Here is a 26,048-nt window from a genome sequence, read left to right as displayed (position 1 = left end):
CCATCACAAGCTTCAGAACAGCCCCAAGGGACGCATATATTAAAGAAAAAGCAAGAGCCATGCTCCAAAATGACTTATTTAAAATGCAAAGGGTAACAAGAGAGCTACATTTGGGGAAAGCCCAGCTCTCAGAAACAGGAAAGTAATACCAAATCTTGGTTAAATTTGCTTACTCTTGAACTAATTAGCTGGGGATTGAATTCAGCATGAAAAGTCAGAATGTGGGTTAAGAGTGAAGGAAAATGTTATTTTTTCTCTTAGGTACCAGCTGGCACTACAGAAAATAGTAGCACGCAGCACATGAGATTCAGGCAATTTGATGAAATTGCAAAATTGTGAAAAACACCATGGCTGATTGAAAAGGGGTTCCAGAGATATAATGTGGGCCAGATGCATGATAAAAGGCGTTTTTATCTTCTTTGGTGTGGGCATATTTGTCATTAAAAAAAGAAAAGAGGAATGAATAATATAGAATCCAGTAGAACATAAAATAACATGTTCCGACCACTTCTGAAATACTATTCCTACCTAGCATTGATCTGCTATTGTTTTCTTTCAAATCTCTTTTCTTGTTTTTCTAAGATGGGAGATTTGTGGGAAAATCATACATAAAAGCAGGAAGCCAAGATCTTTTGCTTTTGTTTTACTTGTGAACCTTTAAGAAGAGAACTTACAACAAAGTCATATTACCCATCCCTCACTTGTACACACCCTTGACAGAACATGTCTGCATATAACAAGATCTTCTTAACAGGCCTGTGCTAGATTTAGATTTTCACATCTAATTAGCTGTGTAAACACATTTGGAATTTAGGGAATTTTCTATGTCACAAGGGAGTGAAATTTTATTGCTTATTTTGTAAGTGGGTGTATTTTGTAGATGGGATCCCCCTCAAATCTGAAGTGTCTACACGATCTGAAATCCATGCTATTGCCTATTGTGTTCCCTTTGATTCTTACATTGTGCATTCCATGTTAATTCAGCTGCTGCTTCTGCATTCAGAAGTGTTTGCAACCAGAACCAAGGGTAGACCACCCCAGGGAGAGTCATGCTGCCCACAAAGTGCGGGGCACATTTCAGCCAAGGGCACCCAGCTCTTTAGTCCTGCCCTGCCAAAGCCCAACTATTACATAAGTTTTCCATGCCCAGATCTCTGCCAAATTTGGGCATTCTGTGAATTTCTCTTTAGCTTATTGCAGAATGAAAGGAGAGGCAGGTAAATACTGTGCCAAATCAAGAGTCAGGAGGGAACTAGAATAATTGAGTGTGGCTATCCACAGGCAGAGCTCCCACCTCTGCATCAGCTGGTTGGGAATCCATGGGGGTGTGAGTGTGGCGTGGGGGATGCAAGGGACATGATACAGGTCACTCGCAGGTGGATTTGTCTTCCATTACTGACGCCGAAGTGGCAGAGCTCATCTGATACTATTCCAGACTTGCTGCTGGGTGTTTCTAATCATGTGTTTTAATTAATGTTTTCATTGTACTTGGGCCCAGAGGCTGTTTCAACAGACCAGCATATATTTAGAAGTCTCGGAATAAATACATGTAAAACAAAGGAAAACTGACTCTGTTGGAATGATGAGAGTGATTGTTTCTAAAAGATTAAGGCTTCAGACTATTTACTGCTTGAAGTGATCCTCCGCAACAGTTTAGGCCTGTTACCTAAACACAACTTTGGGTGTAACAGAGCGTGGTTTCAGAATCTTATCTGAGGTCTGGCTTTAGATGTCTACACTGTTGGTCTTGAGGCAGTTGGGGACACTGTAGAATTTATTGTGTCAACTTTGACTTAAAAAATATTAACAAAGAACTAGTGGGGATATTGGGTTGGCAGTAGTAGCAAATTTCTGAGGCAACAATTATTTGGACCAGTGTAGATCTCTTCCCACTGCTGGAGAGGTGGTTGAAATGGGCTAGTTTCTATGTCTCCTGGTACTATTTTCTCTTGAATTTTTGCTCTCCCCATTAAAGGGGACTTATATCTCTTCTGCATACATTTTAAGTCAGTAGCACTTTTAGGGAATGTATTTAATTCAATTTAGGGAATGAATTTAATTCAATGTTTACAGAGCACTTCTTCAATCAAGGCAGGAGCTAGACTTTACAGAGGAATGAGATGTTTATAAATTATAGAAAATGTATTAGTAAGACACATCTTACTTCTGAATATGTACCGACTTTGAAGTAGATGAGAGAGAGCGTAGGTGAGAGATGAGAGCATTTCTTTTTGTCAAGATCCATTATTAGTTAAGTTCTCCACCTGCGATTTTCTTTGGGCCGCAGAGAGCTTGTGAAATTTACTCAAGAGCTGGAATGTTAGCAAATTTCCTGGTGAGAGTAACAAGGTCTGGTTCTGGGTGGAAGAGTGAGGTTCAGAAGTCTGTCTGGTTATCTGCCATCACTTTTTGCTTATCTTTCCTAGTAGTGGCACCCCTTTCATTCCTCTTTCTTTATCTTCAGGGGTCCAAATTCTTCAAAATGCCCTGAATTAATGGTTCTTGACCGTGGTTGCAAAGATAATTGAAAAAATACACATCTGGGCCTCATGCTTAAACCATTGAGAAGTGCTGCAGTGATTCTGTTGAGGAGCTGGGATTGAGACCACAGTGCCCTTTGCCCACCATTAGCAATTCTCCTCTACATGCCATTTGGCAAGCTTACCCTTGTTCCTTGCTTTAAGAAGCCACCAGTGCTAAGATATATTATATGTTTAGTAACGGCTTTTTGATTAAAAAATAACAAGAAAAAAATCACTACATTAAAAGCACACCTTAATTTGAGATCATGATTTGGTTACAGAAATATTAAAATATGAAAATCATATAAATCTTAGAAAAAAGAGAATATGGTTCTTAATACTACATTGACTGAGACCAAAACTTTACCTATAATTTTTTGAGGGCTATTTGCATTGTGAAAGAGTGTGCTCATTAAAACAATGTATTACAAATGTTGTATTTTTAATGATAAACCTTCAAATTAGATTCTAGGCTTCTTAATCATTGCAATATTGACATTTTGGACTGGACAGTACTTTGTTGTGGGGGCTGTCCTGTGCATTGTAGAATGTTTAGCGGCATCTCTGGCCTCTGCTAACCTGTAGCCAATAGCACTCTGTCTTCCAGTTGTGACAACCAGAAATGTCTTCCAGACATTGCCAAGTTGAGATCCATCAGGCTAATGAAGTAGACATTTTGGGAGCAGCAGCTTGTATCAGTTAGTGTTCAGTTGCAGAGAACAGGCCCTACTCTAGCTGGCTTAAGCTGAAATGTATTAATGACAGGGTATTCAATGGTCTATAGAATTGGTCTGTGGGTAGAAGAAACAGAATCAGGCTGGTGAGCTTCCAGAAACAAATCCCAAAGCCACACCACAACTGACTCATCGAAGAAACTTCTGTATTTGCCTCAATCTGGACGCTGCCTGTCAAATGAAGAAGCTGTGGTCAGGAAGCCACTTTTGCTAAACTGGGGAGTCAACACTTCATCTGCAGCAGCAGAACGATACCTCGTGTCCAGTCCCTCTCCTTGCTTTACTAAGTGTGAATTCATGTTCTGGAAATGAATCTAATAGCGGAGCCTACATCATACCCAGAACCCAGTGTGGAAAAAGGCAGTTTTTAGTTTACCAGCCTATATAATACACAGGAAGTCATTGCTGAAGGAGGTTGGAATAGATGTTGAATGAGCTCATCTCTAGTGTCTTCCTCAGGGTTCTTCCCAGAGATCCTTAACTCACACCAGAAGTTTACCATCTATCTAGGTAATGGAGGTTGTAATTGAGGTTGGCCCAAGTGTTTTCTTGACTCCCTATTTGCACTTTCTATATTGCGTTAATTTTCTTCTTTCTTTTACTCCATTCCCCTTCCTATTTTCTATTTGATTACCATTCGTTTCATATCTCTTCCCTTTCTCTGACCCTAAACTATAGATTTTCTGAGAACTTGAAATGTATATATTTCATACTTGGCTTTGTCAGTAGACATGGCATGTGAAAAGTCTTTGTTAATGATATGTGAGCTGAGGCCTAGGATTTCAACTAATACCATATGTATCTCCATTTCACTGAAGACACTGTTGGAATAGATATTTTGAGGGCAGAGGCTTGTATTTTTGAATTGCATTTTCTCCATCTAGAAGAATAAAGCACCAATTAATATGAACAATCACATTGATTTGAAGTAAATATTGATAAGTAGCCTTAAGTCCAAGTGGGTGAAAATCAAGTGATACTTTCTGTCTCTTTTGCAATTAAAAAAAAAAAATGACTCCTTATGGCTGGGCGTAATAAGTGATTGCTTACCTGATACAATGTGTTTTTCTTCTGGTTTGTTGCTAAAATTTCCTAACTATAAATTTAGTTTAAGCTATAGGGACTTTGACCCAAGTTAAAATTCAGGCCTCTCCTTGGGAGAGGTAAAAATATCACAAGTCATTTATTCTTTGGTGTAGGGTTGCCATATAAAATATAGGACAACCCCAGTTAAATCTGAATTTCAAATAAACAGTGAATAATTTTAGTGTAAGTATGTCTCAAATGTCGCATGAAAAAAAATGTTCATTGTTTATCTGAAATTCAAATTTAACTGAATGTCCTGTATTTTTCTTTGCTAAGTCTGGTGTGAATGAGCTGATCAAGTTATTTCTTGTGAATACATTTCCTGAGATGGACAGGGATGAAGCAAACATGAGGGTAATGGACTCCTGAGAGGAATAAAGATGAGCAAGTAGGGCTCCACACAAAAAGGAAGAGGGACAACTAAAGACAAACAGGCACTAAATTGGTCCTGTTTATCACTGACCATTCCCTAGGCATGCAGATAAAGTCCTGACGTGAGGATAAAGCTCTCTTCCTTCCCTGCAAATGTAGCCACTTTGCTAAAGCATTTGGATCTGGTCCCAATGCAACATTCCATTGCCCAAGCTGGACAAGTCAAACTTCGAGGTAAATGGAAGAGATGAGCAGTGCAGGCACTGGATACCTTGGAGCCTTGTAATCTCGCTTGCATAACCTCCAGATTGCATGGTTCTTGGCTTCAGTGCAGCTGGGCACAATTTCAATGCACATCTATGGAGACCATGTCACAACAACAAAACAAACCAATGTAGCTGCGAGTTACATTAACAGCTTGAAAAAACAAGTCAACAGACTTGAAGACTGCTCTGAGAGCCCCTCCCAGGGAGTCAGACTTTGGCAGAAAGGCAGTTACTATGCCTTCTTTTTGACATTTTTTCAGCTAAGATTATTCTATATGATCTGCAGCTTATTCCTTTCAAAGACTTTTTGTTTGTTTGTTTTGTCAGAACCCTTATTTGCTTTGTTGTTGTTGGGCACTACATCTTCCCTAGGTGCAGTGTCCTGTATTGCATGCAAGTGTCTAAGATGGTTTCCCTGCTACAGATGTCACACCCATGAATGGTACATCCTTTCTTAAGCTGTTACACTGCTGTGAGTCAAAAGTACATTGGGACAGATTTTCAAAATTTTCTGGTACTTCGTTCTTTGCCTTGTTGCAAATTGGTAGTCAGGATGAGTTTATACACCTTGTAGCAATATCTCATATGACAGTTTTGAAGTAATTTGTTAGAGACATTTTTCTCCTTACAAAGAGTAAACTAGTCCATGTAAATTAAGATTGGTAGAACCTTCCCCATTACTGAACTAAGAACAGACTGGCTTCTTAATGTTAGTGGATCAAGCCCAGGAATACATGTGGATTGGAGTCTTGCCAATATCAGGAAACTCCTGTGCTCATATATATTTTATTTCTGATTTTTATGAATGGTTTGATTTACAGGCCACTAACATTGGGATGTGTGGGTGAACACACTGTGACGAAGCTGGTGAAGGAAAATTAAACATTTTGGAAGGGATCTTAGCTGTTCAATGTAATTTCTTTTAAAAAATGTAAGGTATACTTTATTTTACATCTTGAATTTTTTCATCTGATTTGTATTATTATTGGATAATCATATTTTACCTCAAAAATTTAGCTCCCTACACATACAGTACATTATAACAACTCTGATTTTTGCCTTGTTTTGAAACTGTAAACTTATGTTTGTAAGAGAACAACAACAAACACAGCAAAGGAATCTTCATTTTCCTTATTTTTCTTTGGTTGTCTTTTTTTAACCAAGTCTCTTCTGACTCATATCCTGGGCTATCTTTATTTGTGCATGTTTCCAATTTTTTTTTTTCATTTTCAGTATTTTCCCTAGTTCTTTTTGCTATTATTCATTCCCCAATTTCTATTTCCACATATCCTCCCTTTTCTGCACCATCTCTTCCTGTTTCTCTGTATTGTTGTAAAGAGATACAACCTTCTTTGCTCTTTTTTTCACAGAACTTTTATGAAGTTCTGCTCCAAGCCCCCTTAAACTATACGAGACAGATTGCCTTAACTCAAGGGAACACTCGAGTGAGAAGCCTGGATGGACTTGGAGTTGCAGATGTCTAAGGTGATGGGTTATGATCTCTCTTAGGTCCATTCCACCCTTAAGATGCTACAATTTCATGAAGAGATACTCTTGGGATTTTTGGATCAGGTAAACTATTTTTGGGTATTTAGATTCTCCATCAAATAGTTTGAAATTAAGTTACGGTAAGCTGGAAAACAGACAAACAAAATAATTTCTAAGCCATAAAAAATTTAGCTCTTTTCAGAGTGGCAAAAAAATCAGTATTATCAGATAGTCAGAAATCCTTATAATATCTGAGAAGAGATTAATTCTCAGAAGAGAGAGTAACTGTGGAGAGATTAACACCTAGTTCAGTTAACAGGTCTTTTTCGGGCACACCTTGGCTTTCCCCAACTATATGGTAACTTTAAACTCTTCCAGGGGAACTAGAAGTCATAGATATCTAAAGTACTCCATGCCCTCCCCTGGAATTCCTGTGGTGAGGGCTTTATTCAGGGTGAGAAAGCTGCTTCCTCTATGGAATGGTGCCCAATATGGGAGCCATTGAAAAGGGAGACCATGGAGTTGTATGTCACAAGTGAGAAGTGTAGATTCAAATCTTATTTTGTTGAGGCCTTTCATTTGTTCATTTGTTTCATAGTGCACCTGCTCTGTTCTAGGCACATTGTTAAACAATGATGAACAATGGTGAGAAAATCCAGGCATGGGAGCACCCACCCTCATAGAGTTTAGAGTCCAGTGGGGAAGACAGACAGTAATGACATAATCACACAAATACATTTAAAATGGTATCAGTAATAAGAGTTTAAAAAGGGAAGTACATGGAGCTATTAGAGCATAAAATAGGTAGGTTTGACATAGTTGTGACATGGGAGGAGAGTTGAAGGAAAAAGAGAAGTTACTTGGTTGAAGAGTGAGGTGAACAGTTCCCTAGAGATAGTGGCCAAGCCCCAAAGATCTGTGACAGGAAGGACAAGGAGTGAGAGGGTCAGTGAAGCTGTGAGTGAGGATGAGGCAGCAGGAGGGAGCAATAGGAAGATGGGCAGCAGACCCTCAAAGGCCGTGTTATGTATGATTTTCATCTTTAATCCTAAGAACAATGGGAAGTCATCAAAATACTTTGGTGGGAGAGGTAATCAGACTTACATGTCAAAAATACTTACTTTGGTATATAATAAGCATCCTGTGAACTAAGGGGAATTTAAACATTTGAAACTGAGATTTTTAAAATTATATAATGTAAGAACACTTAACATGAGGTCTATCCTTTTAACAAATTTTAAGTTTACAATACACTGTTGTTGACTAGAGACACAAATATTGTACAGCAGATCTCTAGAACTTATTCATCTTACTTACTTAACTAAAACTTCATGAATGTTGATTAATAACTTCCCATTTCCTCCTTTCCTCAGCCCCTGGTAACCACCATTCTACTCTTTGATTTTATGAATTTGACTATTTTATGTATGTCATATGAGTCACGCAGTGTTTGTCTTTCTATGTGTGGCTTTTTCATTTAGCATAATGTCTTCAAGGTCCATCATGTTGTCAAATATTGCAGAATTTTCTTTTCTTTTTTTTAAAGGCTGAATAGTATTCCATTGTATGTATACACCACATTTTAAAAATGCAGTCTTTTGTCAATGGACATTTAAGTTACTTCTGCTTCTTTGTTATTGTGAATAGTGTTGCAATGAATATGAGTTCTAATACCTCTTTGAGATCCTAAATTCTTTTGGACATATACCAAGAAGCCGGATTGCTGAATCACATGGTAGTTCTATTTTTAATTTTTTGAGGAACTTTCATAATATTTTCCATAGCAGCTGCACCATTTTGCATTCCCACCAGTAGTGTTCAAGTGTTCCAGTTTCCCTATATCCTTGCCAATGCTTATTGTCTTTTGTTTTTTTCTTAATAGTCATTCTGTCAGGTATGAGATGATATCTCATTGTGATTTTGATTTGCATTTCCCTAATGATCAGTGACGATGAGCATTTTTTCCATATACCTGTTGGCCATTTGTGTATCTTTGAAGAAATGTCTATTCAAATCTTTAGCCCATTTTGGAAATCAGATTATTAGTTTTTGTTTTGGTTTTGGTTTTGGTTATTGAATTGTAGGAGTTGCTTATGTATTTTGGAGATTAACTCTTTATCAAATATTTGATTTGCAAATATTTGTTTTTTCTATTTCTGTAAAAAAAATCTTTGGAATTTTGACAGGGATTGCACTGAATCTGTAGATCACTTTGGGTACAGACATTTTAACAATATTAAGGCTTCCAGTCCATGAACACGAGATGTCTTTCCACTGTTTTGTCTTGTTTAATTTTCTTCCTCAATGGGTTGTAGTTTTCAGTATATAAATCGTTGATCTCCTTAGTTAAGTTTACTCCTAAGTATTTTATTCGTTTTGGTGCTATTATAAATTTGATTGTTTTCCTAATTTCCTTTCCAGCTAGTTCATTTTTAGTGTATAAAAATAAAACCGATTTCATATGTTGATTTTTGTATCCTGCATTTTTACTGAACTCTTTTATTAGTTGTAACAGCTTTTTAAAAATGGGATCTGGGGTTTTCTGTATGTAAGATCATGTTATCTGCAAACAGGGATAATTTTGCTTCTTCCTTCCCAATTTGGATGTCTTTTATATCTTTTTCTTGTCTAATTGCTCTTGGACTTCTAGTACCATGTTGAAATAGAAGTGGTGAGAGTGGGCGTCCTTACCTTATTCTTGATTTTAGAGGAAAAAAATTTTCAGTTTTTCACCATTGAGTATGATGTTAGCTATGGGCTTTTCATATATGGTCTTTATTACGTTAGGTATTTTCCTTCTATTCCTAGTTTGTTGAGAGTTTTTATTATGTAAGAATGTTGAATGTTGTGAAATACTTTTTCAGCATCTGTTGAGACAGTCATGAGATTTTTATTCTTTATTCTATTGATATGGTGTATCACATTAATTGATTTTCATATATTGAACCATTCTTTTATCCCAGGGATAAATCCCACTTGGTCATGTTGTATCAACCTTTTAATATGCTGTTGGATTCGATTTGCTAGAATTTCTCTGAGGATTTTTGCATCTTATATTCATCAGGGATATCAGCCTGTAATTTTCTTTTCTTGTGTCTTTGTCTGGTTTTGGTATCTGGTAATGCTTGAGCGATATCGTCAAAGGGTTAATTTAAGTTTTGCCTCACCACCTGGGTGGCTGTGTACCTTGGACAGATCTTTCGTTTTCTCTGTGGCCCACCTATTACATCTGTATAATGTCCTAATCATACTTTCTGGGGTGGTTGTGAGGCTCAGTTGAAGTAATGGCTGTGAAAACACATTGAGAATGCAGATTGCTAAGAAAGTTAACATAAATACTGTAATTTTTAAGAACTGTGAGTAGTCATTACAGAAAAAAGTCACAAGGAGGTAGCAGTCTTTGCTATGAATTACATAGTGTTGTATTATATTTTTACTTAAATGGATTTAGTATAGAGTTATTCCCAAAACAGTAAAATGGTTGCTAAGTGATGATAGAGAATGTAATAATGAAAGTTTCTTCTTTCTCCTATTCAGGGTGGACTTGCAAATAAGTTAGGTACTATGTGTAAATAAAACAAAATATTTTGATCTCACCTTTTGATTTTGCTGTTTTGATCTTGCCATTTTGACTCCATTGTATTGACATCAAGGACATTTTGGCCCTTCAATCTACTCTTTAATCTGCCACTTAGTGAAAAGTGTGATAGCTATATTTATGGAGTGATTTTTAGGTGCTGGGCTCTTTTCTAGGTGCTTTACATGTATTTTCTCTTATAATATAGCAATTTGATAAGGTATGCACTATTATAATTCTGATTTTATAAATTAGAAAACAGAAACAGGTAGTCAGGTGAAGCAACTTGATCTAGGTAGTTCAGTCAATGATGTGGATAGTTGGTTTATGGAATACAAAAGTGATTGGAAGTATACAAACCATACAACTGGCCAATCCTTAATGATAGGGCAATCCTGGATTATCTGAAAGAAATTACTCATAATATTATCGTAAACCAACAATTATCTTTAATTAAGATCATAATGAATATTACAGATAGAGAATAAGAAATAACAACGACAATTATTAAAATTTCACATGATAAAATGTGTCATTTTTCCAAACTTAACAGAAAAATAAAGTATTATTGACAAAATTTAGACTGCAAAATTTTACTTGGTATGAAAAGATGGTCACAAAAAGAAAATTCAAAATGGCTGAAGATATAATCAGTAACATTTGATATAGATGAAAACCTCATAAATGACAAAATCTTCATTGTAAAATATACCCCCAAACGAATTGATACTGATGAAAATAGTTTAGTAAAAATAAAGTAGAAAAATTCAAAATACTATAAGTGTATATAGAAACTTTATCAAAGAATTATAATAATTTAGTGAAATTTACTTCAGCATATCTTTCTCCATAAAAATGTGGTCAAACTAGTACTATAAAATTGTTTTAGACTTGTTTTTGAATTTTTAGATATATCTTATCAGCATCCATTTTGAGGTCCTATTCACCACAGGTACCTTACTAAATTAAGATACTGTACTTGGTATGCTTAATTTTTAAATTCAAATCAAATTTTTACTTTATCTTATTTAGAAAATGAGTGAAAAGATGCTACTTGGAAAAGAAGGTAAAAAGAGGTTGATCTTTCACATTTAATCAAGAAATAACCCTTTTATTTCTGCCTGTAAATAATGTGAATACTTGTTTATTATTGCTACTGGCTAGTCACATTATAGTCACCTAACAAATTCTGTTGGGTTATAATTATTCAATTAAATTGTTTTGTAAATTGATAGTGAATTTAATTTGTTATGTTTGACAATGATTTGTAATTTGACACTTCGGAGGATTCTGATCAACTTAAAAGTATGAGGTAAGTATTTGACAAAGATGTCATCTCGTATTTTTGACTATTAAAAATATTTCAGATTCTGTTTCAAAAAGGGCTCACTTGAAGTTATAGTTAATTTCCCATTGGTAAAATATGTAGTAACTATTGGAATCTTTTATTTATACTTAGTGGAAAGTAACCCCATTTACAATGTGCAATGGATTATTCAATAACCAAGCCTAATTTCCACTAATAAATATGAGAAATGGAACAAGTTATGAATGATGACCAAAGTACAGATGCTGAGTCGTTAGCTTAAAAAAGCAACCTTCCAGAGAAAAAAATCCAAGTTCTTGAAAAATATTAAAATAAGAGCATACCTGTGGTTCTTAAACTGGATGCAATCTTACATTAATTAGCTTTAAAAACTAGCTAGTGAAATGAAATTCAATGCATCATTGGAAAGGACAGCTTGAAATTTTTAGATGTTGAATTATTCTACTCTTTTAGATCAATAGTTTCAATACCTACTGTAAAAGAAGAAAAATCTAAATTCTGTATATAGAATGAAATTCTTTATTTTAAGCTCTTGGAAATCTGTTTGCAAATCAAATTAACCTCATGCATGTTGTTTATGGTTGTGTATATTAAGCCTAGTCAGCACAGTATTGTGGTTAAGAGCACAGCCTTTGGAGCCTGACAGCTTAGGTATAAATCCTTGCTTTCTCATTTATTAGCTATAGAACTTGTGAACAACTGGAAAAATTAATTTCTTCCAGTATGGTTTCCTCACTTCTAAAATGGGGATAATCATAGTCCTACTTCATAGGATTGTTGTCAGGATTAGATTGTTAATGCATCTAAAAAGTTATACCTGTTGTTACTTTTATTTTTATTATTATTATTTTATTAGTTACAGGAGAAAAATTTCTGGCCTATTACAAATAGCCTTCTCAATTTCATATATGTTTGGTGTTTGGAGAATATTCTTTTCTACCTAAATTGTTCTTAATCTCTATATCTATGTTCTTCCTGAAGCCCTCCTAGTCAGCTGTGTGCTCTGTGTGGTTATTAAGATTATAGATAAAATGTAGCATACTATTATATTGTGATAGGAATCTAATATTGTAGATATTAAAACAGTGGGAACACAAGAGGATAAAACTAATTCTGAGAAGATACTTGTAACTATATGACCTTAGTAAAGTACTTTCTCTCACGTCTTGGCTTGCTTAAAATTTAAGTCATATAAAATGCTGGCATTGGATTAAATCTCTAATTTCCTTCCTGGGCTTCAGATTTATAATACTCTTTCTTCCGCCTGAAACGCTCTCTTACATAGCTGGTCCCACTTTAATGATGTCATGTATCTTTGGATACCTGTAGGATGGACCAGTGTAAAGTGGATCTCTGTTTTTAACCCACTCAGGGTTGTCAGTGGAAGCCAAAGTATAAGGAGTAAAGGCATCCAGAAGTGAAGTGAATTTGCAATATTATGTGTAATAGTAATATGGAGGCAGTGCTGAATGACAAACTGCCTTGATGAAAAGAGGGGGCCACCCAAACTCCTGCGTGCTTAACATTAATAAGGCATTTTTTACCATCTTACTGAGCTGAAGTTTCTTAGGCAACAAATTCCAGACAGAAGCTGCTGGGAATTTTTACCCTTAGCCTTCCTCTTCACTACTCTGTCCTCTCTCCATTTATAAAAAGCTACTGCTTAAAGGGCTATTTGTTACCAGTGTTGAATGTCACCACCATCAAGGACCCACCATTTTCAAGGTACTCTTCTGTGCATCGAGTAAATATTTGCCAATGTTCTAAATGCCAGGGCCTCTTGAGAACTTAAGAGGAATGTTGCATAGGCAGGGAGGAGGGCGGGCAGAATAATTCCTGGCCCTGAAGCTGTGCAGCAAGTTTTGGAGGTTTAGGCTGAATATCTTTAAAAAAAATATATACCACATCACTACTGCTTTAACTGTTATGTGTTGGCGGCTACATCTTACTCAAGCTGCCTTGAAATATTCTTCCATGTTGACACTTTGGAGGAGAGCAAGAATTCTTTTCTCCTTCAGGTTTTGATCTGTGTTTGAAAAGGAAATCATTGAAATGTAGTTCTGCGAGGGCACGACAAGGCAAGCCATCTACCTCACAATGAGGGCTCAGCAAGTTGCTTCGTGTTTCCTATTCAGAGCTGTCTCCTCTGTCAGCTCTTTTGAAGCACCTATAAAACAAAATTGGCTCATTAACTCTGAAGGAGTAAGTGAAGTTGGCAGTTGCACCTATTCAGATAGGTTTTCCTTTTTAGATGTTTGCGCTCCAGAAAAAAGAACAGTCAGAAGATGAATGCCTCATTACAGGTGGCTGCTCATGGCCTTCCTTTTGGGGTGAGTGAGGTCAGTCAGGGTCAGGGGATGTGGGCATTCTGCTCTAGATCTAGCACTAAACTGGCCCATGAGGCCATTGCCATGGTGAGAAGATAGGATAGCCTTGTCACTGTCATTTCATTCAGGAAGTTTGCATATAAGGATAAAGATTGACTGTCTGGTGTTCCTTTCTAAACAATCAAGAACGATTCTTCATAACTCTTCCCACGTGGACACAGACTTGTCTTAGTTGTGCCATCTTGCTGACAGGGATAAGCAATAGCTCTGGCCTATGGACCAGCTCTTCTCATTCATAGATTCTCTTCTTTCAAAAAGTTTTCACTGCAGATTTGGGTCCTTTTCTGAACCTACATCACCCACATTTTAATGAGCTGAGATGGATGCCAAGCTACATAAGAGATGGTTTTAACTCTCACAGTCTTACAGTCAGCAAATGAGGTAACATGTGATGATGTTCAGTAAATCACCATGCAAATGTGAGGCAATTTGAGACAGTCCTTGAAAGAAAGATGGAAAACTCTTCTACGGTTTCTGGTTATGGAATAGTTTGAGCAAAGTTACAGAGGTGTTAATAATCAGTGGACAATCTTTTTGGTCCTTATTTTGTTTAGCCGAAACAATATTTGACACTGTTGATCCTTTGCTTCCTCTTGAAGAGTTCTCTTAGCTTCATGACATCACATCCCACTGGGTTTCTCCCTGCTTTTCTGACAGCCTTTTTCAGTCTCGCCCCCAAGTTTCTATGACCATATGTATGCTGAGGATGCCTCACCTGTGCCTCTAGCCAGACTGCCCTCTTGAAGGTCAGACCTATATATCTGCCTTCTGTTCACACCAATGCGTACTTAAATACCTTGAGTCTAGCATGTCTGAAACTGAACTCCTTATCTCTCTCCCCAGTTCTGCATCTTCCTCAGTGTTTTCTACTACAGTAAATAATGTATATCTAGTTATTTAAGTCAGAAACATGGTATAATCTTTGACTCCTCCCTCCTTAACACCCTCCATATGATAAACCATCATGCCCTTTATATTAGAGCTCCTTAATATCTCCTGAATCTGTCCAGGTCTCTCTGTCTCCATTGTCACCTCCTTGTGTCAGCTCTCCATCACCTTTTGCTTGGATGACTACAGTAGCCATCTGCCTTCAGCCTTTTCTTCAGCTAATTCTCTACATTGTAGCCAGAGGAATCTTTCTAAAGCACAAATGTGATCATGTTTCTTCTTACCTTAAAACCTTCTAATAGCTCCCCAGATCCCTAAGTTAGGCTACTCACCCTTCAGCCTTTTTGAAGTACTCTTGCAGTTTATAGATGTACCAGGTGAGTTTTCTCATCTCCAGGACTTTGTGCACACTGTTCCCTATCTAGCACGCTCTCCCTCTGATCTCAGCTGGGAAATCACTGTTCATACTGTATTTTAATGGCCTGTTTACTTGTCTATGTCCTTTTATGTTGGTCAAGACCTCTTATAGAGTCTGGAACATTTTAGATATTGAGTAGATACTTTGCAAATGTATGAGTTAGTGGTAATGCATGAGGTGTCTGTAAGGGCATCAGATCACTGAGCTTGACTGGAATGTAAGATATATGAAGGACAGGTGTGAAATATATGAGGAATGTTTGAGTGTTTTACGTTGGGTTCCCTGAACACAAATTCTGAGATAAAGATTCCAGTGAAGGAAGTTTACCGGGGAATGTTCTTGGGGTCAACTCTTGTGAGGGAATTAGGGAGGAAAGTTATGGCAGTGGGAGAATTTGAACTGAAATGAAGTTTCAACAGAGTCCTCAGCAAATCCCATGTGGCACATAGAAGTTAGCATAATCCTACAAAGTTGTCCTGAATTAAAACATGGGAGCTGGACCTTTGTGTTCTAGTAGCAGTCATTGGATGTGGGCTGCCTCTGAGAGAGGGAAAAACTTGGACCAAACAGGTCCTTTTGGCCAAGAGCAATTTCTGGAGAGGAATTAAACTATGACCTGTCAGAAGCCAACACTGATGGAATCAGGGGGAATAAGCCTTGGTACTAAAGGGGGATCTGGGTGGCACACTATATCATCCATGACACTAGGCCTAGTTCATCCCAGACTAAGGGTTAGATTGGATAAAAGGTGGAGAAATTGGAGACAAAGAGGGCAGTGGGAAACTTTTTAAACAGTCTAGATGAGGAAATAAAGGCCTGAGTAAGGGTGGTGGCAGTGGAAATGGAAAAGGCAGATAGTTAGTTGCAAGAGATATGACAGGCCCTGGTGGCTGATTAAATTCTATATATATATATATATATATATATATATGAAGAGGGGGCCTCAAAGTTGATTCTAAGGTTTTGAACCTGGCTGAGATGTAAGAATGATGGTGCTGGTAATGGAAATATTAGAAGAATGTAGTCCTAAACTTACATATATAAAAAATATAGTCTTGGTGGCAGATTTGTTGAATTTGCAGTATGGCAGCCACTCCAGTAGAAGTGGCCTACAGGTGTCTGGGCAATTTTGGGGGAGGATAATATCTCATAAATAGAGTTATATAATGGTATGAGAATGGTCATGCAGCAGTATAAGTATTAAATATATAAAGAGTTAGTGCTAAGGGAGTTCAGAGAAGGGAGAAATGGTGGCCAAGAAGTCTTCATGGAGTGGGGTCTAGATGGAGGTATGGGATCTGTGATGGGGAAGGAGAGGTAGGGAGGGAGCAATGTTGACATTCCAAGTGGGGGGACAATTGTTTTAGAAGAGGCAGTGATGTAGGTATACACATCACATGTTCAGCGGACCAGGAGAAGATCAATTTGGCTAGAAGAGAGAATTCATTGAAGGAAATATTGATTTAAATAGTTGGAAAATTGATTGTGGAGGGACTTGAATGACAGGACAAATAACTGAAGGGTTAGAGGAGTTCAGGAGATATCTTATAAAACTGCCTCTTTTTCTGAAGTTTGATCCTACCTGCCACCTGAATGTGGGCCCCCATTAACCCAAAGAACTAGAACTCTCCACTCGAAAGACTCTCTGCTTTTTACAAGTGGCTCTGATGTGAAGTCTGTTGATTGTTGACATTCTTTTTTGTGGTGATTATATGAAGACACATTAAAGGAAAGTCCAGTCTGCACGTGTTTCTGAGATTTTTATATTCAGTCTTTGCTTAGCTTTCATGAGGCATGAAGAATCTATGGCCTAACTGGTCAGCTGGTTTACTGGCTCACCCTGTAAAGTAAATATTGTGTATCTGCAAGTGGAAAAGTCAGTACGTGTAATCTAGCTGCCTAGTCACGCCTGCCCAAACACTGTTGAAAACTTTGACCAAGGGCTATAAAATTGTCAAGAACTACAGCTCAAGCTTGCTTCCACACCAAATAGCTCGTTATTGAAGCTATTAAGAAGATAACAGGGCATGCATTTAACTTGCTAAGATCCCTTTTTTGCTACAGAAGCATCTGGTAGAGCTAGACAGCTTTATGTTACATAATTTTTTATTTCTTGTTTTTTATTTATCCTCAACTTCAATTTATTTGACATCAAAATTTACCCCACCCTTCTTTAAGCACACTCATATAACATAAAGTGTATCTTGCTATCAATGCAGTGACTTCAAAATGGAATCTTCAGATTGGCCCACAGACTATTAAAAAAAAATTTCTTTGGTGTCTTTTAGCAGATGTTTGATTTTAACCCTCCTCCAAGGTAATCATGGGCTGCTATGAGACTTCCCCACTGCCATTTTGTGACATTCACAGCATCGCTTCTTTTCTTTTCTTTCGTTTTTGCACAATTTTATCACAGAGTGTTTAAAACATCTCTTGGGAAAAGGATGAGAATTTCTGCTGAAGGGTCTAAACTTTTTTTTTTTTTTGAACAGGAGGAAGTGAATGATATGTACTGAAGCCCCCATGGTTACTTTTGGAATGGTGTGCTACTTAGGACCCGTGTTGGTGAGTATGCACTTGATGTGCAAACAGTTACTTCTGTTAAGGTAAAGTGGCCCAAGCGTGTCTGTAGCTTTCTGCACAGTTAAGCTGCATGAGCTTTCATTCAACAGAAGAAAACATGTTAAATCTTGATAAATTGGAAAAAAAAAAACCTGAGCATGTTATTAAGTTGCAACTGATATTCAACAGCTCTACCTAAATCTCTAAGAAGCAAACAAGGAGTATTTACTCTTTTATTCATTGTTCAACTTTGCACAATTGCTTTTATGCTTCAGTGCATAGAAATGCTTACTGCTTATAAAGGTTTTTTTATACTTATATTTTACATTTAACTGACCTTCAGATGTTAAGTCTAAAGAGGGTACATTTCAGTGATCCAAAGAAGAATCACACAAGGGTTGTGTGTTGTGTTTTCAATTTTAATTATAAATCTCAATTGCTTAATGCCTTACTTACTCCATTTAGTTCCTCCCTGAATTCAGGCTAATTTTCATGGCTGCCTTAGCCATCTCTAATATAAACTTTTCATTTCCTCCCTATTTACCTCAGCTAGAGATAAAGAAGAGTCTTTTTCAAATCTTTAGTTGTGATGTTAGGAATGCTGAGAAGATTTCCTTATTTTCCAAATTAACTCATAAGTAGTTTTTTTTTTATTAGTAATATTCCTTCAACAGGCACCAAAGATCTTAATGCAACTTACTTACGCATGGTACCTATTAGCCTTATTCCAGGTAGACAGGGTTTTAGGTTTACTGACATGTTTTTAAAAAGAACCACGGAAAATATCCATGGCCACATAGACTTAATCACTGACCAGTAATGATGTGGTTAGGACCATGAGCTTTGGTGTCAGACTGACTTGGATTATAGACCTGGCTCCACCACTTTCTACTCGTGTGACTTGGACAGTTTCTTCTCCAACACTCAGCCTCTTTGTCTTTCAAATGGGACAGAAATGTCCCTGTTATAAACAAGATAATATCTGTAATGCATACAAAGTATTTAGCACAGTGTGAGGCCACTGTCTATGGCATATAATAGGCATTCAGTAAATGTTACCATTATTACTATTTAAATATCTAGGCATTAAAAAATGCTTTTCTTGGAAAAGGGTAACACAGATTTGATAACACTAAGCTTCAAGGTGTCTGAAGGCATGCCTTAGCTTTTCATCTGAGGCACTGGCCTAAATTCCATGCTAGGAGATTAATGTGAATTCCTGGCGCCTGGATCCTTGCTCTTGAACCTCACTTAACACTTCTGAATCCAAAGTGCTCCTGCAGCTTTTGCCTTTTGCGTCTACTTGTTTGATGTCTGGACCTCTGTCCTTTGCTGTTGTGTAGCCAAAGTCTGGCCTTTCCTCCTGATTCTTTCTTTTTTTAACTTTACTTTTTTGGGTGGGTGTTAATTAGGTTTGTTTATTTATTTAGTTTAATGGAGGTCCAGGACCTCCTGCATGCTAAGCACACACTCTACCACTAAGCTATACTCTTCCCCTCCTCCTGATTCTTTTTTTTTTTAGGTTTGGCTTTGTTACGCCACCTCATCTCCTCAGGTCTGTTTCTCTGGCCTGAGTTCTGTTTTTTTGTGCTCAGCAGGTCAGCACTGATGGACCTGTCCCATGGGCTGCATGTAGGTTACTAAGATGTTAAAGTGCTCGGTTAATGGGACTGGTGGGCTCTTACTACTACTGAATAAGCACACATATGGAAGATTCTCATAACCTAATCCTAAATTTTGGACTAAGCCTTCGGCTTTAATTTAGTGTCCATTATGCTTAGGAAGCTTTAAAATAGCCTGGTGGTGATTACCTATTGTATTTTCTGGTATCCTATGGCTTCCTTGAGTTTGCTTTGAATTAAAAAAAAAAAATCTTAATCTGATATGAAAATTATTGTAAAAAAATAATTAATTGCAGAGAGAGATATAGGAAAGTACAGAGAGGAGAATACAATATTCTTTTAATCCTATTTCGAAAATATCTACAGTTAACATTTGGTGTAATTTCTTCTTTCTGTGCATGTATTTATGTAATTGAGATAGTACTTCCTGCATTTTCCACTTAATGTATCATAAACATTCCCCACTTCATAAAAATCTCTTTATACATATTTTAATCACTGCATAATATTCTACTATATAGATGTGCCATGGTTTTAACTTAGCTATTCCCCCATTATTGCATATTTAAGCTGTTTACATTTGTTTGGTTATTAGAAATAACACTAAAGTAATCATATTTATGCATAAACGTTCTTAAAACTCAGTACTAATACCCCCTTTTTTTAAGAGTAAAAAAACAGTTTTCTTTCTTTCTGCCATTCTTGGACAAGGATTAAACAGCTAGGCCACAACTATAGACACTTAAATATCCATTATATGAATAAATAGATATTGAAAAGGTGATTTGCCCTCATAAAAAAAGAATACATGGAACCAAGTAAGGGTTTTACTTACCTTTTTTTTTTTTTTAAATTGAAGTACAGTCTGTTACAGTGTGTCAGTTTCTGGTATACAGCACAATGTCCCAGTCATGTGTATACATACATATATTTGTTTTCATATTCTATTTCATTAAAGGTTATTACAAGATATTGAATATAGTGCCCTGTGCTTTACAGAAAAAACTTGTTTTTTTGAACCTATTTTTATATATAATGGCTAACATTTTTAAACCTCAAACTCCTAAATTTATCCCTTCCCACCCTCTTTCCCTGGTAACCATTAGATTGTTTACTATGTCTGTGGGTCTGTTTCTGTTTTGTAGATGAGCTCATTAGTATCCTTTTTTTTTTTTTTTTTTTTTTTTTTTAGATTCCACATATGAGTGATATGTGGTTTTTTCTTTCTCTTTATGGAACACTTCACTTAGAATGATGATCTCTACATCCATCCATGTTGCTTCAAATGGCATTATTTTATTCTTTTTTATGGCTGAGTAGTATTCCACTGTATAAATATATCACAACTTCTTAGAACACTCCCTCACACAATACACAAAAATAAACTCAAAATGGCTTAAAGACTTAAATATAAGACAAGACACGATAAATCTCCTAGAAGAAAACATGGGCAAAATGTTCTCTGACATAAATCTTAGCAATGTTTTCCTAGGGCAGTCTACCCAGGCAATAGAAATAAAAGCAATAATTAACAAATGAGACCTAATTAAACTGATAAGCTTTTGCACAGTAAAGAAAACCATAAGCAAAACAAAACAACAACCTATGGAATGGGAGAAAATATTTGCAAATGATGTGACTGACAAAGGCTTAATTTCCAGAATATATAGACAGCTCTTACAGCTTAATAATGGAAAAACAGCCCAATCCAAAAATGGATTGGCCTAAGAAGGCCTAAACAAGCATTTCTCCAATGAAGTCATACAAATGGCCAATAGACATATGAAAAAAATGCTCAGTATTGCTAATTATTGGAGAAATGAAAATCAAAACTACTGTGAGGTATCACCTCACACCAGTTGGAATGGCCATCATTCAAAAGTCCATGAACGATAAATACTGGAGAGAATGTGGAGAAAAGGGAACCTTCCTATACTGCTGATGGGAATGCAGTTTGGTGGAGCTATTTTGGAAAACAGTATGGAGATTCCTCAAAAAGCTAAAAATAGACTTACCATATGATCCAGCAATTCCACTCCTGGTCATATATCCAGAGGGAAATCTAATTCGAAAAGATACATGCACCTCAGTGTTCATGGAGCACTATATACAATAGCCAAGACATGGAAGCAACCTAAATGTCCATTGACAGATGACTGGATAAAGAAGTTGTGGAATATTTATACGATGGATTACTTATCTTTGAACATAAGAAGTATGTTAAAGAGAAGGGATATAGAGAAAAAAGTGAAACTGAAATTTAATCTGGAAGTTAGAAAACTGTTCTCTACTTCAGTGGAACGCTCCCATTACCATACTAAAGAATATACAGTTGACTTTTGAACAACACGGGCTTGAACAACATGGGTTTATTTATATGCAAATTTTTTCAGGAGTGAATGCTACAGTACTACACGATACACAGTTGCTTGAATCCATGGATGTGGAACCTCGTATATGGAGGAACCGGGTAAAATGAAGGCCAGAATTTTTACTGGGCAGAGGGTAGGCACCCCTAACCCCTTCATTGTTCAATGGTCAACTGTACTCATTTTCTAGCTTCTCATTGAGGCAGGGACTGCTAGCTAGTGACCAAAGCCCTTTGTTCTTCTTTCTGGACAAACAGCTAGACTCTGTTTCCCAGCCTTATTCGCAAGTGTGACCAAAGGAAGACAGCAGAGTGATATAAGCCATTTCCAGGCCTGCCTGGCAAAAAATTCTCACATTCAAAACGCCATTGATCCACCTCTTGATGTAGATGAGGATAGTGACCTTGGAAGTCATCAGTTGCAGAGAGTTGAGTTCTGCAAATGGAAGAAGCTTGGTTCCTGCATCTCTGCTTGGAAACAATTGGCTGCCTATTGGGTTACCAGAAACCTAGGCTCATTCCTGACCTGTCCTTCTCCCTCACTAACTACATCCAATTTGTCATTAAGTCCTTTATTTTGTCCTTTCTCTATACAGAATCTATTCATTTCTCTTCATGCTCTCCACCAACACTTTTGTCCAAGTTAGTGTATCATCTTTTCCTGGGCTGCTGGCATAGTCTTCTAACCTGCATGCGTTCTGATCCCCTTCCAGTCTAGCTCTAGGTCAAAGGGAGTTTTTCCAAAGTGCAAATACAATGGCATTACTTACCTGTTTAAAATATTCAAATAGCTTTCCATGGATCTAAGAATAAAGACACACATTCTTCAATGGTACCCTCTTCATCTTCAAGAGCTCAGCTCTAGGGATATTTTTCAAGGGATGCCTGAATAGGTCATTTGATTTCCCCCTATTGTAGGTGCTTGTAGCTCCATCTGCCTTTTTTGGTAGCATCTGTCATAGTTGCAGTTTTACATTTGTTTGTGGGATTGTTTGATTAATTTGTTTCCCTCAATAAACTAAGTTTGTTAGAAGCAGGAAGGGTGTTTAAACAACCATCATATCCATGCTTGTGGAAAGAATGAAATAAGGAGTTAAGTAAAGAAAGAGAGAAAAATGGTTGAGGAAATGAAAAAACTGATAGATGGAGTGAGATTTGTCACCACATGGTTGAGTACTAGGAGTCAGGATCTTGGTTAAGTGTTAGGAACTATGAGGTTTATGAAGTTTCTTGACATGTTCCTTTTTGTGTTTTATTTCCTTGCCTTTGTGTGTAAATTCCCCTCTGCTGAAATACCCTTTCTTTACTGGAACAAACCCTGTTCCACTTTAGGATCAGCCCAGGAGTGCCTACTCTGACTTCCTCTAGTCAGGGTTAACTGCTCTCAGCAGTCCTCCCTTTGGAACATATTAAGGCTCTAGAAAAAAATGGATCTTGCTTCCAATCTTGGTTTGCCCCTGCTTGAAATTTAACCCTAAACAAATCATTAAATCTGCTTCTTCATCAGTAAAATGGAGCTGAAAATCCCTTCTTCATTGGATGAAAGTGAGGAGATAATAGCCTAAAAGCTCCTCATAAATATAGGTGCTCAACAAATAGTGATTATTTTTAAAAAACTGAACCCAAATTATTGGGTTTAATTCTTTAACCATATTGTAAGTTCTTTGAGGCCAGAGACTGTATCATATTTATCTTTGTTCTCTTAGCACAGTGCCAGGTGCCCAGTGTTTGTTTTTTGAAGCAAGTTACAGTAGAGTTATAAGAGAGGATCCTGGAGCTGAGATGTAATCAAGGATTAGATGGCTTCAGATTGACCTTATTGAGGTCTTTACCTTCTTATTAATGGCTAATCAACAGATCCTTGGAGGAAATAAAGGCAGATAATCACTGCTTAGAGACTAATAGGGGGAATAGAATATTTAATCACTACAAGAGCACATCTAATAGAGGCCAGAGGTTGAAATATAGTTTTCAACTTTTGGGCTTGAATTAGAAATTAGCAACTCTTAAATACACAATTGCTATTAATAAGATTAAATGATGCCTGTAGGTTGTGGTGATAAGTTTGAAATAAAGGGTCATGTCCTGTACCTTTTTTCTCTGCCTATTCAAATATTCCAAGGCCTAGGGTAAATGTCCTTTTCTCTTTGCACAAAAGCCCCATATATGCTAGGCATTACCACTACTTTGTGCAACCAGGAACATATCCAGGTTTTGAGCAAAGCTTATACATATTTAGAAGCTCACATTAAGGGAAAGAATACAAAATTATAAATGCAAAATTAGACACAAAAGCTATTCTTATTTAGACTGACAAAAGAAATCACAATAAATTACAAATTTTAAGAGCTGACAGCAAATATCACAAAGCCTGGGGAATGCCAGGCATTCCTTTGTAATATTTTTTTCCCCTACATTTTTTGGCTGTATACTCTTTGATTGCCTATGGCACCAATTTTATAATATCATTTCTTAAAGAGATAATAGAAAGATAACTCAACCTTTCTTCTAGAATTGTTGAGAAAAAATTCTTAGTATTTTGCAAAAAGATTATTTTGATTTCACAAGCCATTTTGGCAATGTCATGGAAATTTTAAGGATTGTTGTCAAATTTGGGAATCCTCTATCAAGTTTCTATCATATAAGATATGTAGAACTATAAATCACTCCAAGTTTTCTTGTCCAAGGATTAATGTTAAATACCTTTTGAAATGGCCACACTCACTAACTAGCAAGTTGTCAATGACCTTGTTGTGGTGGTAAAATTATCCATTTAATGTTTTCTTTACTGATGTTAGTGTTCATTTTGAAGTAGCAGGACATTTAAATTCTTTCCCAGTATGTTCACACGATTCACTTTTTTTCATTAATTTGATCAACCCAAGAGTCCCATTTATTACTTCTACTTGAAATTTGTTTCTTCCTCTTGATGAATTACAGTTTCTGGTATTGTCTGAAATATTTTGGGGGTTATAATTCACTTCTGATTGTCAGAATAATATCTAGTGTATTCTTATAGAAATAGGTGAAAAATGTTTTCATGGTATGGTGCATTTATAATTGCCTATGCTACATAGTTAAATATATTCTTGAATAGGCACTGAATAAAAACCAAATCCTCTGCTCTTCATTTTATACTTTTGGTGATTGGGAGAATTTTCTATATATTAGCTTCTGGCTCTGCATATTTTAAAATCTGTTGTTCCTCTACTACCTCCTCTGGTGCTGGACACTGCAGGGCAGATTAAACTATGCTAGGACCCCTGACTTGAAACTTTGTGCATACTGTCAGGTAAAGTCAACACAGAGGGTAGTAGGAATACTTTTAGAAGCTATTCCTACCCAGACATGAACTGGAATTAAATATACATTGAAGTGACTGTGAACTATATAGATATAACCCACAAAGTCCAAGTTAAAGAAACCCTTCTAACTCAACTTCCCTGGGCTGGATTCCCAAAAATGCTTGTAACCATCCCAGTGCTACCCAACATGAGGAGAGATATGAAGAGGGGAACCTAAGAGGAAAGGTCAATTGTAACCTATTCAGTTAAAATGCATTACTTTTGCAAATTTTACAAAAATAGTATGACAATGTGAACAAGGCCTCTTTAGGGCCTTAGAAAGGATTGATGCAAGGGAAGGGCCTTGAAGTTTTAACTTCACTAGCTTCCTTGAAAATTTATCTTTAAAGGGCAACCAGTTTTATACAGTACTCTGTAGCTGGACTTGTGACTTGCTCTGGAGTCAGGTAGATTCATGGTGTTTATTATACAATACCACTTTACTTAATACCTTATGTGTCTTTGCATCGAATGAACATTGTTGGTGCCTGATTTGCTAAGTGAGCGATACACAGAGGAGAAGAAAACCAGAGTTTTCTCTAAAGGAAGGAAGGAAGAGAGAGAAAAAGATGGAGAACCAACAGTAAAAGGTTAAGGAAAGGCTCATGTGGTATAAAGCCATCGGGCCAGTTACATGTGCATCTGTTGTTAGACTCCAAGCAGTTTGGATGTTAGTGTCTGCCTCACATCCCCTCAGCAACATGAGCTTACTGGGGGTCAGGGAGCCGGGTAACCCTGGTCACAGGGATGGGAGCGGGTAGATAAATGGTCCAGTCTAGGTGGCTTCTGGTGGGATGCTTTTGAGGCAAGTTTAAGACTATTTCTCAGAGGATCCCCAGAGAAACTAAGTGTTAGTTTGCCCACAGAAGTGACCTGCTCATTAACTCACTCATTTATTGGCATCTTTCCCTTCCCTGACTCACTTTGCCTAGTTTCTCACCTGTACTTCCTAAGTTAACCTCTGGAACTACCCACACTTAGTTCTGTGACAGGGTCTTCTTTTGGGGCAACACAAACCAAGACACCTGGTTTAAGTCATGTGCAAGTAATTTACCACTTAAAGAAACATAATCTAAATATTAAGATA

The sequence above is a fragment of the Camelus dromedarius genome, chromosome 15 (assembly GCF_036321535.1).
Source record: "Camelus dromedarius isolate mCamDro1 chromosome 15, mCamDro1.pat, whole genome shotgun sequence".
NCBI classification, from domain to species: Eukaryota; Metazoa; Chordata; class Mammalia; order Artiodactyla; family Camelidae; genus Camelus; species Camelus dromedarius.
This window is presented reverse-complemented; position numbering follows the sequence as displayed.